Source organism: Canis lupus, chromosome 16 (assembly GCF_003254725.2).
Source record: "Canis lupus dingo isolate Sandy chromosome 16, ASM325472v2, whole genome shotgun sequence".
NCBI classification, from domain to species: Eukaryota; Metazoa; Chordata; class Mammalia; order Carnivora; family Canidae; genus Canis; species Canis lupus.
In genome coordinates this window covers 45,952,048-45,969,656 of record NC_064258.1, presented here as the reverse complement: position 1 = coordinate 45,969,656, position 17,609 = coordinate 45,952,048, and the positions used below count along the sequence as shown (strand labels likewise).

Here is a 17,609-nt window from a genome sequence, read left to right as displayed (position 1 = left end):
TATTTCTAACCTACTTTATATGTTTGTATTTTACAACTGGGTAGAATGGCACACTTTGAAAAATCATGGCATGAAAGTCAATCTACCATTTGCTATTTACTAGGGACATAAAATGGATGATACCACAACTTACCTGGGTGTCAGGGTCCTCATGTAAACACTGGTGAACATAATGCCTGCATGACCAACCCCATATTAATAGTAATACCACCCTCGATTAAAATGCACAATCAAGCAAATCAAAGTAATTATTGAATATGAAATAGCTATGCATTTGGTGAAACAATAAACAGACAACCTATTATCTCTGATAATACTGAATATTAAATAAAGTTATAGGCGCAATCATTTTGCAGGTAGACTTTCAGTTTCTAGGGCAAAGTCTAGTTGAAGATGGCAGTATGGAACAGTCCTGATGGTTCATGCTGTATGGCAGCTGATCTCCTTTTCTTATTTCTACTTTGCCCCCTTCTTAATCTGCTAATAATGTCTGCTCTATGCTTATCTCCCTAATCATCTTGAACACTGGACAGCATAGTACTAACATATGGACCTAACTGTAAAAATTTTCTTCTCAACCAATGAACGCTAACTCAATATACCTTTCCAGGGGTCTCCTGTCATACCTAAGTTTTTGCATACCAAATTTATGGATATTCTTGGTCTACTGAGTTTTCTCTCCTCTAAGTCTTTATTCACAATCTTCTACCTGAATGCTCTTTCATCTGAACCAAGGATTCCATTCAAATACAGCTCTTCCCTCTGTGATAGTCCCTCTGATTTTCTAGTACTATCAAAGCCTGATTCTCAGTCCTAACTCTGTACTCCCATGGCACTATGGACCTCTGCATTGCCTATCTTCTTTTTTTTTTAATTTTTTTAAATTTATTTATGATAGGCACACAGTGAGAGAGAGAGAGGCAGAGACACAGGCAGAGGGAGAAGCAGGCTCCATGCACCGGGAGCCCGATGTGGGATTCGATCCCGGGTCTCCAGGATCGCGCCCTGGGCCAAAGGCAGGCGCCAAACTGCTGCGCCACCCAGGGATCCCCATTGCCTATCTTCTGATGCATGTTCACTAGCTGTGTTGTCCAAGTCTTCTGGGAGACTGTTAAGCTGCATGTGGCACAGCTCCTTGAACATGGTTAGTGGCAAGGCTTGGCATGATTAGTTGCACATTCATTTAATGATCTTGATTGATCATATTTTAAATAATGTAAGGTGTTCTTACACCTATTTAAGGAAGAAACAATTTCTACCCTTATTTTTATTTTTAAAAAGATTTTATTTATTTATTCATGAGAGACACACACAGAGAGAAGCAGAGACATAGGCAGAGGGAGAAGCAGGCTCCCTATGGGGAGCCCAATGCAGGACTTGATCCCAGGACCCTGGGATCATGACCTGAGCCAAAGGCAGATGCTCAGCCACTGAGCCACCCAGGTGCTCCTGATTTCTACCTTTAAATAGTGCCTTTAAGACTTGAAGACCAGGGATCCCTGGGTGGTGCAGTGGTTTGGCGCCTGCCTTTGGCCCAGGGCGCGATCCTGGAGACCCGGGATCGAATCCCACATCGGGCTCCCTGCATGGAGCCTGTTTCTCCCTCTGCCTATGTCTCTGCCTCTCTCTCTCTCTCTCTCTCTCTCTCTCTCTCTCTCTGTGACTATCATGAATAAATAAATAAAATCTTAAAAAAAAAAGACTTGAAGACCATATCTAAGACTTCCAGTTTACCACCAAAACTAACAATAAAGTACAAATTTGATCATACTGGATTCAATTTGTTTCCAAATCACCTTTCCAATTCAGAAAGGTGAATATGTAAGGGCAGCATGTGTTCTATTAGTCTAAAAAATCAAGAAAGGCTATCCTTACATACGTATCAAGTTATTACCAGTTATAGACTGAAAATCCATAAACAAAAAGGACATTTTCTTCAAGTGAAAAAGTAAGTGGCTGATAGGGTCACATTTGAAAGTTAAAATAGACGCTCTGGTCTTTTATAACATTCTTCAATAAAAGGATCTAGAGCTCCTTGAAGAAGTGGCTGATTCTAGGACTGGGACAGGAAATATATACAATGAGCCTGAAGCCTCTTGTAGTACCAGGGAAAAATTCCTCACAATGATGGGACTATGTTAAAGGCCATAGCAGCTTAGTGAAAGGGTTGCCCATGGCTACCACTGGAGCCATTTGCACAACAGTTTGAGCAGCTATTTTACTTAGGTAGTATCAGATTTTAATGCAGACATGGAATACATATCCATGTATTCATACTGATATGAATGATTGAATTTAAATAAGCTGGGAAGAATAGAATTCTACCCCATGTAGAATTCCAAATAATTTATGCAGATACTCCATCAAGAAGAGGAGTATAACCCTCTACTCATTAAGTGTGAGCTGCAGGAAGTTACTGCCTCCAGAAGAGCACAGTTAGGTAAGAGGGAGAAAGAGTCACATTACAGTGGAGAAACCTGACAGACACTCCCTCAGCCAGGTGATCAAGGCCAACATCAACAGTGACACCTCATGTTGATAGTATGTGCCCTCGATATGACGTGATGAGAATGGCACCTTACCTCTGTGGCCTTCTTCCCAATAACCTGTAACCCCGGTCCAATCATGAGAAAAACATTGGATAAATTCCAATAGAAAGTTGTTCTACAATATACCTGACCAATACTCCTGATCAAAGTCATCAAACACAAGGAAAGGGTAATAAACTATCATAGCTAAGAGGAATCTAAGAAAACATGAGGACTGAATGTAATATAGTACTCTGGATAGGATCCTGGAACCGAAGAAGGACATGAGGTATAAACTAAGGAAGTAAGAATATTAACTCAAGTTAATGATGTATCAATATTGTCCACTAATTGTAACAAAGTTACCATATTAATGTCAGATGTTAATAATAGGAGAAACTTGGTATGGGGTATATGGGAACTCCGGTCCCATCTTCACAGTTTTTCTGCAAACTTAAAACTGTTCCAAAATAAAAAGTTTGGTTAAAAAAGTAGATATTTTGTTTTGACCTGAGAGGCTTCCCTCATATCTACTTTATTTTTATCCTAGTATGAATTATTCAACAGTTACTAAATATAGCTCTACCTGTGGCACACATGCAAATACTGTCCTAACTCAGGCGGCCATGGGCTAGCTTTGTATGTGTATGAATCTCATAGCCCCCCAGAGCTAACTCCCTTGGACTTTTTACTCCTCCAACAACTCAAGAATGGCAAAATGTGCAGGGAAGACCTTTGTTTCTCCTGGAAAAAGAGAAGGGGAAATAATAAAGAAGAGCCATGAAAAAAGAAAAAAGAGAACCAAGACACTCAGAAAAGGCCTTCTACCCAAGTATAGAGGAAAGGGATCTCCTTCTCCCATCTCCATCCTGACTCTAGCCAGTGGCCCAAGGGGGCTGCACTTCCTAATAGGTACAGGAGTGGTTTAGAGGGTTACTGAGGTCTCCTACCCTATGATCCCCCAGGATAAAGCTCCGGATAAGAGTGGTATTAAAGAGACTTGACTATTCCCAGATGGCAGTCTTTGGATTTAAACCTACAAGAATTGCCACACATCCTTGATAAGTAGGAGAAAGCCTTAAGATCTTTGTGGTGTTTTGGTATTATAATTATTAAAGCATGATTTAAAGCCCTACTTCTTATGTCACAGAAAATTATAATATCCAAATAAGAAATAAAAAATTTGTTGGAGAATGATGACTTTCTTGAAATGATTGTTTTAGCTGCTTAAGGTAAATAACCCTCTTCGGCCTATGGCGGGGGAGGGGCACCCTATTGTGTCATCATGGTCTGATATGGTACCTACCACTGATATCTATCACTGACACTAAAAAAAAAAAAACCTAATGTAATATTATAAATATGGGCTATATTAAATATATTCCTTAAATACTACATGGACTCCATTTTTCTGACAATAAAGTAAGCACAAGAGAAGATTTTTAAGTGACTGAGTTTTGTGTTTTTTAATGACTAGTGAGATCATTTTTTAAAAGATTTGATTTATTTATTTGAGAGAGAGAGTGCACAAGTGGGGGCATAGTGGGGAGAAGTTAGAGGGAGAAGCAGACTCCTGGCTGAACAGGGAGCCTGATGTGGGGCACGTTTTCAGGACCCTGAGATCATAACCTGAGCCAAGGGCAGAAATTCAACCTACTGAGTCACCTGGGCGGCCCTAGTGAGATCATTCTTGGAAGAAGGTCCTTTCATGATTTAAAGAAACATTTGCATATATACAAATTTGATGTTTATTTTCAGCCTGATATTTTTACCCTTTCCCTTTTTCTATTTTTTAATGGATGATAGTTTTTGAAATATCAAACTCTTTGTACTATGATATATTTAGGGAGAACCCTCTAGTAGGATGGTCCTGAATTGTTTTCTCCCATTTCCTTTACAATCCCATTTGAGCATCTTTCTTTCCTCTGCTCTCTTGTATTAGTTTTGGGATTACAAAATCAGATATGGTACATTATGAATAGTGAAATCAGTGTTAAAATGCAGCTCCTACACATGACCCCCAAGTTTTGTTATTATCAGCTTTTCAAATGCCTTATTCAGTATGGGATCAATCACAGTCATTTTGTAGATCACCTGATAAAAATGCAAACTGTATCTTTAATAAAACACTCTATTATATTAAGGATAAGATTATAAAATTTTCAAAATGAAGTTTTTGATGGTAATTTCATTTTATAATGAATAACCATAAACCTCACTAAATTTAGTTGAACTAAATCTTTAGGGAGGTCACACATTTATTTTTATGAAAAGCCCTCAAATGACTTCAGAAATCCTCCAACTAATAAAGAGACATCAACTACGACAACCACCTGTAATATCACAGTAGCATGAACATCTTTCTGAGACTGGCTTATGCAAGTTCATCTACAACGACGTCGGTCTCCTAATCGGTCATATCTTTATCAGGGATTATTCACCACTTCTGGAATCCTAATGATCAGAATGTAATCCTTGGTGTCTTTAATGAGAAAAATAATATGCCTCCCCCTCCCCAAATTCAATGTTTGGCCAATACGTAAGGTCAACAAAAGAAAGGAAAATTTTTTAGATCAGGAGCTTGACTATTTTTTGTTTTAGATGTGACAGATTCGCTGAACAAAGCTCACAAATTCCCTGTTCCTCTGTATCCCCGATTTCCCCAATCAGCGCACACACACACACACACACACACACACTCACAGACACACAACCCTTCACAGCCCTGTGCCATCTGACTGTTAATACACATCAGCTCTAGGTCAGCCAGCTTTTCTGAAGGAAATTAACTCTGCTGAGTACTCCTTTATTTTCAGTATATGTTACATTACAAGTAATAGTACTGAACTTCTCAATGCTTACAATGTTCCCTAGGAGTGTATCAGTTGAGCTGGTGGAAAAAAATATCTGGAAGTTTATTATTTTTCCACCAATATATTTGACACCACCTTTGGAGGGGGAACAAAAGGCATACTGTCAAACGGATAGACCTGGACAAAATGTTACTGTTTGTTCCTCACGAGCACAGAGGTATATTTAAGCAAAGAAAGACATTCCATGACTCTCCTGGGACTTCCTTCCTTCAGCTGAATTATACCAACATGTTCACACCACTGTGGTTCAGACTGTGTTGGAATTTAAAATGCAGACTTCTATTTGCCAATGTTTAAATACCACAGCTATAAAAATTCATATTAGGACTGAACTTGGCCTTAAAATATCACAGGACAAATGAAGAGTTTATTGGAAAAAAATGTGCGGACACATGAAGTTACAGTAGAAGATATGAAAATAAGAGATGCCCTTGTTTGACAGATTCTGCACTTACACAAGAAAGCCTCAAAGTCGCCAGAAGTCACCGGGTTTTGGATTATGTTTCAAATCCGGACTCACTGACATTCATGAAACTTTTGGTACAACGCGGGCCAAGTTTCGAGCGAGGCTGGGCCTAATACTTCTTTCATGTGGAACCTGTGTGGAACTCAGTTGGCTTTGGCTGGGTCTCACCTTGAGTTTCACATCCAAACAAATCCAAAGTTTCAGAGTAAAATTAAGGGTGAAGGGAAACAAAGAAACAGACCAACCAACTCCGCCACAATGACAAAACCGAGAAAAGATGGCTTCCTGGAGAACAGAAGGGCTGTCATCTTCCAAACCCATTTCATCTTGGCACCACTGGATCCTGCAACTAAACTTGTATTGCTTCAGCAATTCATTTGCACTCCGCTATGCCAAATCAAGACTTCCCAGTACTAAAGGGGAGAAAATTCTAGGCCCCCAAACGCCCCAGGAAGCTGTGAAGCACGTGCTCAAAATAACCAGAGGATTTAAAATTTTGGCTGTACGCAGAAACGAAATGATGACTACGCTCCTTAGAATGCAGATTTGGAAAGGAAGAGGTAGCAATTCAACGTCCGACTTTTGGAAATTAAAAGAAGAGGCTGACTGAACACCCCTGGGTTTTCCCACTAAATTCAAATTCTAGAGGTTATGTTGCATCTATGCCTAATGTGGAGGGGCCTCTCCCACAGTGTTCTCCAGAGCTCCGCCCCCTGAAAACTCGTCCTACTGGCCACTTGCTTCCTTTTTCTTAGCAAGGTGCAGAGTACAGAGAGCAGATTGTGTCAGCTGTAAGGAGCCCCAGTCCTTGGCTGGGACTGGAACAGTCTCCTGACAGGATTAGGCTCATTCTACTCCTACCCTGCAACACAACAGGCAGGGCCAGTGTGCCAGGGTATGCCAAGCTCAGCCTCTAGCAGAGGACTTTGAAAAATAACAAATCAGTGTAACAAACACATGAATTTTCTTTAAAGTAAAGAGAGCATTTAAAAGTCAACCGAATGGAAAGAAAGTGCTCCACTTGGTCTATTTTTTAGGAAATGCACTTTTCTAGAAAAATTTCTTATCCCTCATTGAGCAGTTTTTTTTCTTTCTTTTAATTTTTTCTTCTTGTTTTATATATGTGTATATATATATATATATATATATATATATATATATATTTTAAAGTTATCCAGAAGATCACAGTGGGTTTAAAATGCGTATTTTCTTTTGACATGTGGTCTGAAATACCAATAAACTTCTTTGGAGACAAGAATCTTTAAATTCCAAGGATGTTAGTGTCCATGTTAAAAAAGCAACATTAGGCCCCAAGGCACCCTGTAATTCTGAGGCAACAGGGCACTCAAGGGAGGGGTTGATAGATTCGGGCTGTGTGCACTGTCCTTCGCTGCTTTCACACACATCTGTGTGCAGGGCAGGGGCAGAGAGTTGTCATAAAGTCTACACAATGAGAGACTTGGCCATAAAAAAAAAAAAGTCTTTTTCTTTGAGTTGGGGGTTCCTATACAAGTCAAACCTAAGACATCATCAATGAGGAAACCCGAAGCCCAGTGGATTATTGAAAGGAAATGGTATCAAAGCATTAAGCAAACAACAACAACAAAAGACTTTTTACTGAACATAGTAAATACCCACAATCAAAGTAAATGCTGTGTTTGTGGTTAAAGTCCACAGATCAAAGTACTTTGCAAAATGTCAAGCTTGAGCACAAGGAAGGAGGAGAGAAGTGCAGAAAACTCACCCAAATATTGTACTGTCCCCTTACAGACAGACCTGCCAGCAAGAGACCTTCGGCTAGGTAAGGCATTTGCAAAACTGTCACCTGAATGGTGCTAGGAACATAAAATAAACGACACACACAAATAAAAAAAACCTGTTCTAATTCCACACTCACAAAGAACAAACCAGAGACGAAAGAATAAAATAAAATAGAGCTGTCTCATTGTCCTAAAAGACCAATTGCTAACATTTTCTTTGCTCAGGTGCTAACTCTTTTTTTTTTCCCTTTTTTTTTTTCAGTGCCCTTAGAAAGTCAAAAATAACTAAACAGTCTAAACAACAAAATTATGATGTCTGGAAGCCCCTCTCACTGTCGGCAATCAGGTTAATTAGAGTTTGGATGTGGCTCAGTCACAGGCGAGTGTGTATTGTGGGTCAACATGACAGAGCTCTGAGCAAAGTTTAAAAGTACAGCCACAAAAATGCCCAGATGCCACTGCTGTATTCCAGAACACCGTATTTACCTGGAAATCGCTGGCAAACCCCCACTGATGTTCACTAGAAATGAGTTATTGAAAAGACATCCGTCATAAACATATGATGAACCAATGAGAGAATTCCAGAATAAAAAAGTCTTACCTACAGGCAGCCGGGGTTCAACAGTTGCTCTAAACAGAGGAAGTAGGAGTCAGTGGCCTTTTACATGTAGAGATTGTTTATTTAGCCCTTTTTAAAAGGTCTTGAACTCCAGAAGTTTAAGATTAAGTCCAATCCAAGGGTCTGAAGGGGGAAAAAAAAACGCAAGAGAGAAGGCAAATGAGAGAGGGAAAGAATCCCAGCTGCTGGGTGGTGCTACTGTTCTGAGAGCATTTGAGCTATTTTCAGCATTCACAGCAGCCGGAGTTGTCTGCAAAGGGATGAAAAAGCCGCGCCTGAGTGGCCACCTCCCTCCCCCTTGCCCCACGTGGTGGGGGGGGCACACACCAGGAAACCCACAACAACTTGGTTCACTGTACAACCACTCATTTAAATTTTGAGGAAAACTGCCAGCACCACTGCAAATGACAACCAAAAAAAAAAAAAAAAAAAAAAAAATCTTGAAGTCTTAAAGCAACACAGTGCCTTGCCATAATCCTCAAGTTTTCAGAATGACTTACCTGACCTGTTGAACAGAGGATGGTCTGTCTATGCCTCCTTGAGAGGCAAGATGTTTCTTCTGATAGTCACTTGCTTAGATGGGTCTTAAAAAATATTTTAGGTCTCTCTGAGGAGTATCTGTTCTCACCCTATCCTCCTTAAGACGGGAAGACAAATGGTTTATTTCTAGCACGCACCTAAATTTCCAGTTTCATCGACTAGGCTATTTTTGAAAGCTACTGGCTTAAGCTGTTGACATTTCTTATCTGTTGGCAGAGACTGGGGACCATTCAGTGACATGATGCAGACAGACACGGATCCCCTGCTTCTGCCTCCAAAGAAGTTATTCAGATTGGGTCGCCAACAACGACTAGCAGACTTTGAGCTTTCACTTTGTCTCTAGAATTATAAATGAAGATCTGGAAGTTCTGTTCATTCATTCATTCATTCATTCAGCAATTTATGTGGCAAGTACATCTGAGCCTCCCATATGCCACACATCCTGAGAATACAGTAGCGAGCAAAACAGTGGCCTTGCCTCAGAGGGTTTACAGCACACAGAGGCAGTGAGAATAAAGAATAAAGAGAATTTGTTATAATCTTTTACAACCTCTTTTTCACAGGAGGAGACTCTTCAAGGCAGAGCAACTAGAGATCAGGATTTCTTTCTACTCTGACTGAAGGAAGATACTATGGGTGGTCGTCAGACCAACTTCTGCTTCTGTGGCATTACTGTGCCTTTTACAACAGCCCTTAGAAGGAAAATTCGTTACTTCCTACCTGAGGAAATATATTAAGTATTTTCTTAAAAGCCTTTAATCCATGTAGATGAAATCCCTGAACTCTTTCATCTCCCTGCTCTAGTCACATAGAAAATGCTTAGGTAGAGAGAAGGTACTGCTGAGAGCTAAGAGGAAGCAGGAGAAGATTCTCTGATCCTTCGTCCAGTGTGAAAATCACCTGTATGCATTTTATAATGAATGTTCTGAAGGTTGGTTACTAGATGCTCAGATCAGATCCAATTGTTTCTTTGTGATTAAAGAAAGACACTGGAACCGATTATTGAAAATACGGAGGCTAATGTGTGATAGATTAAAAAAAAAAAGAGTTGTGATAAAATAGGGAGCTCCTTCAACTATCTTCCATTTTTACTAAAATTAAATTAAATTAAAATGTAGTTATTTCTATCTTAAATTTAAATAAAGAAGAACTATAACGTAAGTTTGAAATATCTAATCAAAATTTTAAAATAAGATTATCTTAAAAGCGTATAGTAGAGTTTTGGAAAATGTCTATAGAATCATCTATTTTTCTGTTCATTTATTTTAAATGGTCACATTTTAGTGTATCTTAAATGCTTGCCAGTTTAGAAAAAGGATACTTACTTGGTCAAAATGATAGATGGTGATTCTGGCAAATTCTACCCTAAGATAGAAATTCCTTATTTTTTTTTTTAACAGTTTTAACTTTTTCCTCAGATAGAAATTCTTTTTTTTTTTTTTAACAGTTTTAACTTTTTCCTCCATATAGTCATTTATAATGAAAAGAAGAATACATGTTAAAACTGGTCATCCTTGGGAAACTGTCAAAGTTAATAAAACGAAGACTACTAGGTCAACCATTACCTTTAAATTCCAAACTGCACTCTTTCTACACCAACACTGAGAGAAGCCTGTTGCCTCACGTTTAAATATTGTTAGAGTCATTTTTTGTCATAGTCTTGAGGGGACAGGCTCCGACCCTGCTAGCTGCTTCCATTTAGGATGAGCCACATGACTCACCAAGCTCCCGTTGTTCCCCAGGGGTCCCAACTATCCAAACAGCCTGCCAGTTAGCACCTCTCCACAGATCTGATGTCACAGAAGAGTGCAAGTTGGACTTCACGCGTATTTTTAAAAATTAGAGGGTAGCACGTATGGACTTCTCTACTCACCCAACTACTATGACTTTTATAAGCGACTCATGTCTTAGCAACTGTACTAATAGTACCAATACTAATGATTTTATTTCTATTTTTTCTCCCTTTCATTTTTGTTTTTACAAATAAAATGATTTAAAATAATTGGGTAATGCTTGTATTGGAATGGGCTTCCTATCTCAGCGAAACCCCAGATAGGACTTTAACATCACTTCTCCCCTGTGTAAAGTGGAGATGAAGCCATACCAATCCACAGCACCAATCCATAGGGCTTATATAATAATGCACATAAAATGCTTAATTCAGTAATGCCTGACACATAGCATGTACTCAGTAAAAATTAATACTATTATCACTGTTGTAAGTCTACTTGGCTGTCCAATATGGTGGATACATGGGCTATTGAACACAACATGTGGTTAGTCAAAACTGAGATGTCATATAATTGTAAAATGCACACTGGATTTTGAACATAGTATGAAAAAAAGAATATAAACTATCATATTAATTTTTATGTTGACTATATGTTAAAATATTTCAGGCATAGTAGGTTAAATAAGCTGTTTTGGTAAAATTAATTTTACCTGTTTGATTTCATTTTGTAAAATGACACCTAGGACATTTTAAATTAAATATGTGGCTTGCATTATATTTCTGTTGGTGTCCTGTCATCTCGACCAGTGGTCTCAAATTGTAGTGAACATTGGAGTTACTTGGAAGACCTGTCAAAACGCAGATTGCTAGATCCCACCCTCAGTTTCTGTTTTAGTAGTTTGGGGGAGAGGCCTGAAATTTTGCATCTCTAACAAGTCCCCAAGTGATTCTTTTTTTTTTTTAATTTTTATTTATTTATGATAGTCACAGAGAGAGAGAGAGAGAGAGAGAGAGAGAGGCAGAGACACAGGCAGAGGGAGAAGCAGACTCCACGCACCGGGAGCCCGACGTGGGATTCGATCCCAGGTCTTCAGGATCGCGCCCTGGGCCAAAGGCAGGCGCTAAACCGCTGCGCCACCCAGGGATCCCCCCAAGTGATTCTTAACCACACTTTGAGAACTGCTGGTCTTGAGCCTTGCTATTTAAAGAATGGTCTATGGACCAATATCAAAGTCATCACTTGGAAGACACCTGGGTGGCTCAGTCAGTTAAGCATCTGCCTTCAGCTCAGGTCATGATCCTAAGACCCCAGGATGGAGCCTCTCTTTGAGCTCCCTGCTCAGTGGGGAGTCTGCTTCTCCCTCTCCTTCTACCCTGCTCCCTCCACTCATGCTGTCTCTCTGCACTCTCTCTCAAATAAATAAATAAATAAAATCTTTAAAAAACAAAGACAAATAAAAAAAGCCAAAGTCATCACTTGGTATCTTGTAGGAAATGTGAAATCTCAGGCCTCACCCATACCTACTGAATCAGTGAGTACATTTTAACACCATCCCCAGGTTATATGTGTGCACAGTGAAATTTGATAGAAACTAATATAGAGTAGTGACTCTCATTCCTGGGTAAACATGAGGTTTATCTGGAAAATTGTTTAAAATGCCAGGACACTGCCAGTACACTCTAGAGAGTTTGCTTTAACTACTCTGGTTGAAATCTAACATATGGAGAAAGCTCCCCATGGTGATTCAAATGTAAAAGCAAGCGCTGAGAGTTTAGTGGGCAGTGGCGCCCTCAGACCAGATGCAGAATTGTCAGGATCCAGAAACCAGACAAGTTCTGGGGGATGCAGTGAGAGGCAGATGTTTGGGGGTTGTCAGGTGCGAGGAGAACAAGACTTGAACAGGCTGGAGTTGGTGGAAACCACACAGCGATGGAGTTGGGTGAGTGTTGCAGCCAGCAGGGGGAGACGGGCAGGAAGCCTTCTGGCTTCTGCAAGTCTGACGGAAGTCCCCAGTTGCCCCAGCTTTGGAGTTGCAGATGAAGACTGGAAAAAGCAGAGCATAGCCCTGGTCTCAGAGGAACTAGAATACGAAGCCAAGCTTTATATGAGCAGAAAGGCAGGCTCAAAAAAAATAAGATGAGGACCTACTTAGAAAAAACCTGGTGGAAGTCATGAGTGGGACCAGCAGCTGTGTTAACAGAGTCTCTTAAACTCTCAGCAAGGACAGGATTGGTTTCAGAGGCTCGATCTGGAATACTCTTTCAGAGATGAGGAGGGGAAAAAATGAACAGAAATGTTGAAAGTCAGTTTAGCTGGACATTTCTTTCTCCCTTTCCATTGTGTGCAATAAAAGTTGAGACTGTTCTCAGCTAAGCAGTGGTCAAATCAAAAACAATATTTGCTAAGACACAGTTGATACAGACCAAACTGTCCTACAGGATATCTCTATCTCCACAGAGGATCTTGGTAGGTCATGGAACTCTCTGTTGCTAGAACCCCGAGGAAGATGGGTGTTCTGGAGCAGAGAGACCTTCTGTTATTCTTCAGTGCACTTCTGTTCCACCTTTAAATAAGTGAGCACTTTATTTGGAACAACCTCCCCAGTTTGCCAAATGACTCCTCACTTTTTCAGATGGCGCCGGAACCTTGTGTGCTCCAGAGGGCTCCAGAAAAATAAAATCCTCCCTGTAATGGAGAATGTGGGCCCACATTGGAGATATTTAAAACTCCTAATTCTGTATTCAGAGACCATTTGCAGCTTCCCTTCTCCCTGTATTATTTGGTTGTTTCAGAACACCTTATAAATGTGTAAGGCTTAAGAACAGAGGGTCTGGAGCCAGGTGTCTGGGTTTGAATTCTGGTCCTGCCACTTTTCTGTGACCCTGGGCCTGTTACTTTACCTCCCGGTGCCTTAGTTTCCTCCTCTGTCACAGGACCTCATTGGGTTGTTGGGAGGATTAGAAGAGTTGCCTGAAAAGAATGTGGAAAAGTCTGGCACTCTGTAAGTGCTATTGTTGGCTTAACAATGAAAATACGGTAAAATAATCGCAGGTTTCCAAATAGGGTCAAATTTAGTAACTTTTTTGATACCACAATGACTTTCAGGGACTTTTATGTGAGTGATTCTTGAGTACATGTATTTTGAAAGCTTCTTTGAGAGTTGTTTAAATTTTTTTTCCCAAGAGAACTCAGAATTCTCAATTGATTCCTCGTCACTTCCTATTATTTGCGAGGATCTCAGTAGGAAGGAAGTGAATGTAGTTTCCCATGAATATTGTTTTCTAGGTTACATTTTTTCCCCCTGAAGTCCTTTGAAAAGTAAGTTGTACTATAAAAATGTTTGAAGGCTTCTGTGGCCCCTGTCAGTTGAGTAGCATTGTCTAATATTCCAGGAGAACAATGTATCATTCTCTTAGTCAAATATTTTAGTGCTTAGGGAGAGGCAGCAAGGCTGCCTGAAATACTGGCATGAGTTTCAAAGATGTATTGAAAAGGCAGTCAGAGTCTCATACTACAGAGACTATAGAAATCCGATAATGCTGATTAAAGGAATGGGTCAGGCATGTTGGATGCAAAATGAAGGCTCGAATAAGTGTAATAACATCCTTCACGCTGGTCTGTTTTAACCACATGAAACAAAGCATATGCAATGGACACGATGATGCTCAGTAGCATCATGTACTTAGTGTCAGCCAGGCCATCTGCAGGAACTTCCGTACGTTGAATGCTAAACAGGATTAAATGCATTGTGGGGGGAACTCAAGCCCACGAGCTTGAGTGATTTTAGACCAGGCATGCAAACCCTCTACGCTTGCGCTCTGAAACACAGGCAGAGGGACTGGGCTATTAACCCGGGCTCCCTCTGTCTTAACTCTAACATCTGTGCTTTTGCTCAGGTTTCTATAAATTACTTTTGGCAATCCTCATCATAATCTGTACCTGCAGGTGTCATTGTGTGAAAGCTGTCAAATCATACGTTCAATTATTTCTACTACCTGGTTACTGAAGTGAAGGAAATGCTTTTTAGGAGATGATTTGCCATCAAGTGTGCCATTATGCAATCTGGGGCTGGACTTTACCGAGTAACGGGAAATCGTAAGGAATGGCTAAAGAACTGTTATCAAATGCAAGAGATTCTATAGGAATAACTTCTTCGAACCTGTCAAAGCTCAGATTTCTAGGTAAAGCTTTATTGGTTTTATACGTGCTGCCTAAATCCCACATATATTTAAAAAGTACCTCTGCTGTTTATATAACCATGACTTAGCTTTTCTTGATATTTATATTCTATTGAAATTGAGGCATATGCAACAGTTGCTAAATATGGCATAAAAATCTTTAAGATAAGCCTTCTTAAAGTGGCCTATTTAAAGCTCTGCACGATTTTCTTACATCTCCACCTACCTCTGTCTACCTACCTTCCAGTTCCCGTTCTTGTAGCCTCTCTGGCCCATCAGTTCCTAGAACGGGCCACATTTAGGGCTTCTATGTGCACTGTTCGTTCTCTCTCTCTGGGACACCTTCCCTGCTCAGCAGTTAATGCTGTGCACCCTTCAGCTAAAGCGCCCCTTCCTCAGGAAGGCTTCCCTGAGCCACCCAAGGTCATGTGTTTTTAACTCTTGAACAATCATATTCTTCATTTCCTTGAGTGTCAACCTCAGTTGCATTTATTTCTGTGATCAATCAATGTATTTCTCCTCCATTGGCCTGTTGGCTCTAGTTTACCCTTCACATTGTATTTCCCACATACATATTGTATTTGTGCCTGGCACAAACTAAGTGCTTAATGTATATTTGGTAAATAAATGATTCAGTAGGTTCTGCAGAAGGCATTAGGCAATGCATGATGCCATCTTTGCTGTGCACTTATCAGAACCTGTGGCATAAAAACTATCTTCTCCTGTAAAAAGCAAAAAACTATGTATTCTAATTAAGCAGCTCTTTCTAACCAAAAGGGTTCCCAGAAATAGATTACTTTGTAGTTACGTATTTGGTTTAAAAGCTGTCTTAAGAGGCAGATTCCACTTCTTTTCCCCTTCAGGATACACTATATTCTATTATCTTAATAATTTGCATTTACCTTCTAAAATAGGTTTGAAATAAACCAAGTTACTTGCACTCACACGTCATATCGCTAGGCCTTTATCAGAATGTAATAATACTCTAGTAGGGATATTAATCATACTCACTCAGTTGAGGTCTCTGGTAAAAATGATTAGGGTTGTTGAGAGAGAATTACATATTTGTCTATGTGTTCCTATATGGTTACACCATCTGGTTCTCTGAGACTCATATCTGATTGATTAGTAGTTTATGAGTAGATGGACATGAAGTTTCATACCAATAATGGCTACCCAGTCAGGCCATTGTCATGCCTTTGGCTGAAGCTCTTTCTCTCTCTCTCTCTCTCTTCTCTTTCTTTCTTTCTTTCTTTCTTTCTTTCTTTCTTTCTTTTTTCTTTTTTTTTTTTTTTTTTTTTTTTAGAGAAGGAGTTGGGAGCGGCAGAGTGAGAGGGAGAGAGAGAGAGTCCTAAGCAGGCTCCACACCCAGTGCAGAGCCTGACTCAGGGCTGATCTCACAACCCTGAGATCATGACCTGAGCCAAAATCAAGAGTCAGTTGCTTAACTGACTGAACCACCCAGGCGCCCCAAGAAACACTTTCTCTTGCCCATGTTGTCTGTTAGTTATAAACATACAATGAATTACTGGTCACTGACTGAGATGCTGGGGGATTTGCAATCTTGTTCTCTGGCAAAGGGACACATGATATCAACAGGGGAGAGAAGGACAGCTGCATGTGGCTTGGGCTACAGAGCAGGGGGTGAAGGCTGGGGGATGGCATTGGCCGTGCTGCTTTGGAAGAAACTGTGTGATCCTCTCTTCTACTATGGGAAGAAGGACACTTGTTACAGGTAAGAATGTGTGAAGGTGTACTTTTGTATGTATTCTTTAAAATTTAAATTTGTAAAATCCTTTGAAATATCCAAGGCACAGTATGAAAAATATCTTTTCTGAGGCACTCAAAAAATGAATTAACTCAATAATCCATGGCACATTTCCATCATTACTATGACCATAGAAGTTAACTTTACAAGGATAGCCACACACATAAGTAATACACAAAATGTTAAAAAAAAAATGTCCTTAAAGCTTGGAGATGGTGGATAAGCAAAGAACTATAAGGAACACGTGGTATCCCTGGGTGGCTTAGCAGTTTACCGCCTGCTTTTGGCCCAGGGCGTGATCCTGGAGAGCCGGGATCGAATCCCATGTCGGGCTCCCGGTGCATGGAGCCTGCTTCTCCCTCTGCCTATGTCTCTGCCTCTCTCTCTCTGTGTCTGACTATCATAAATAAATAAAAATTAAAAAAAAAAGAACTATAAGGAACACTTGACCAGCATTCAAAGGTTAGAAGACACTATAGATTCATTATATCAAGTGTATAAGAACAACTTCTTCCAAATGAATGCAAGTTAGAGATGGAAAACTTTAGAGATTGGACATAGTAATATTGTTCTGTGTGTCGTCCATCACCTGAGCCAGACCTTCCTACCTCTTTGTGTGACCTATTTGTGTGCTGTGAGCAGGTTACAGATGTTGCTACGATAATGACCCCTCCAGTCCAGGTGGCCAGCTGAAGCCCAGGGCTGCTGGTGCTCCTGGACCAGCCACCTCTGGCCGGGAGTAACCTCACTTGTTCACCTCAGTGGGCCTACAGATATTCTTACTTTCATGTAGGCTACAGGTAAAGACTTGACCAGCAGGGTTAACCTACTAAAAATAGCAACAATGGTCTTACTCACAAAGAAGACACAAGAAATTAGATGTTATGGGAAGGGTATGTCAGAAACGTCAAGAAATGAGTAACGATATCTCAATTTTACAAAGGAAAGAAAGAAAGAAAGAAAGAAAGAAAGAAAGAAAGAAAGAAAGAAAGAAAGAAAGAAAGAGAAAGAAAGAAAATAGAATAAAAGATGAGGAGGCTGGGGGAATCAGTCTAGACTCTTGAGTCTGAGCTGGAACTCGACTGGTCTCCAGGGGAAGGTGCGAGGGAGCCTGCCTGTCTGTAGCAGTGGATATTTTGTTGTT

At 40.1% G+C, this 17,609-nt stretch overlaps 1 protein-coding gene across 7 annotated transcripts in view; it reads right to left on the bottom strand.

Moving 5' to 3' along the window:
* SORBS2 (sorbin and SH3 domain containing 2) overlaps positions 1-17,609 on the bottom strand; it is a 214,648-nt gene that overhangs the window by 171,891 nt on the left and 25,148 nt on the right. For 4 of the 7 annotated variants that reach the window (XM_049095158.1, XM_049095161.1, XM_035700170.2 and 1 more), the window contains exon 2: positions 8,229-8,369. The gene's annotated coding sequence lies outside the window, so the exon portion shown is untranslated. The remainder of the gene's footprint in view (positions 1-8,228; positions 8,370-17,609) is intronic. The other 3 variants (XM_049095156.1, XM_035700171.2, XM_025471761.3) reach the window with 1 other exon arrangement.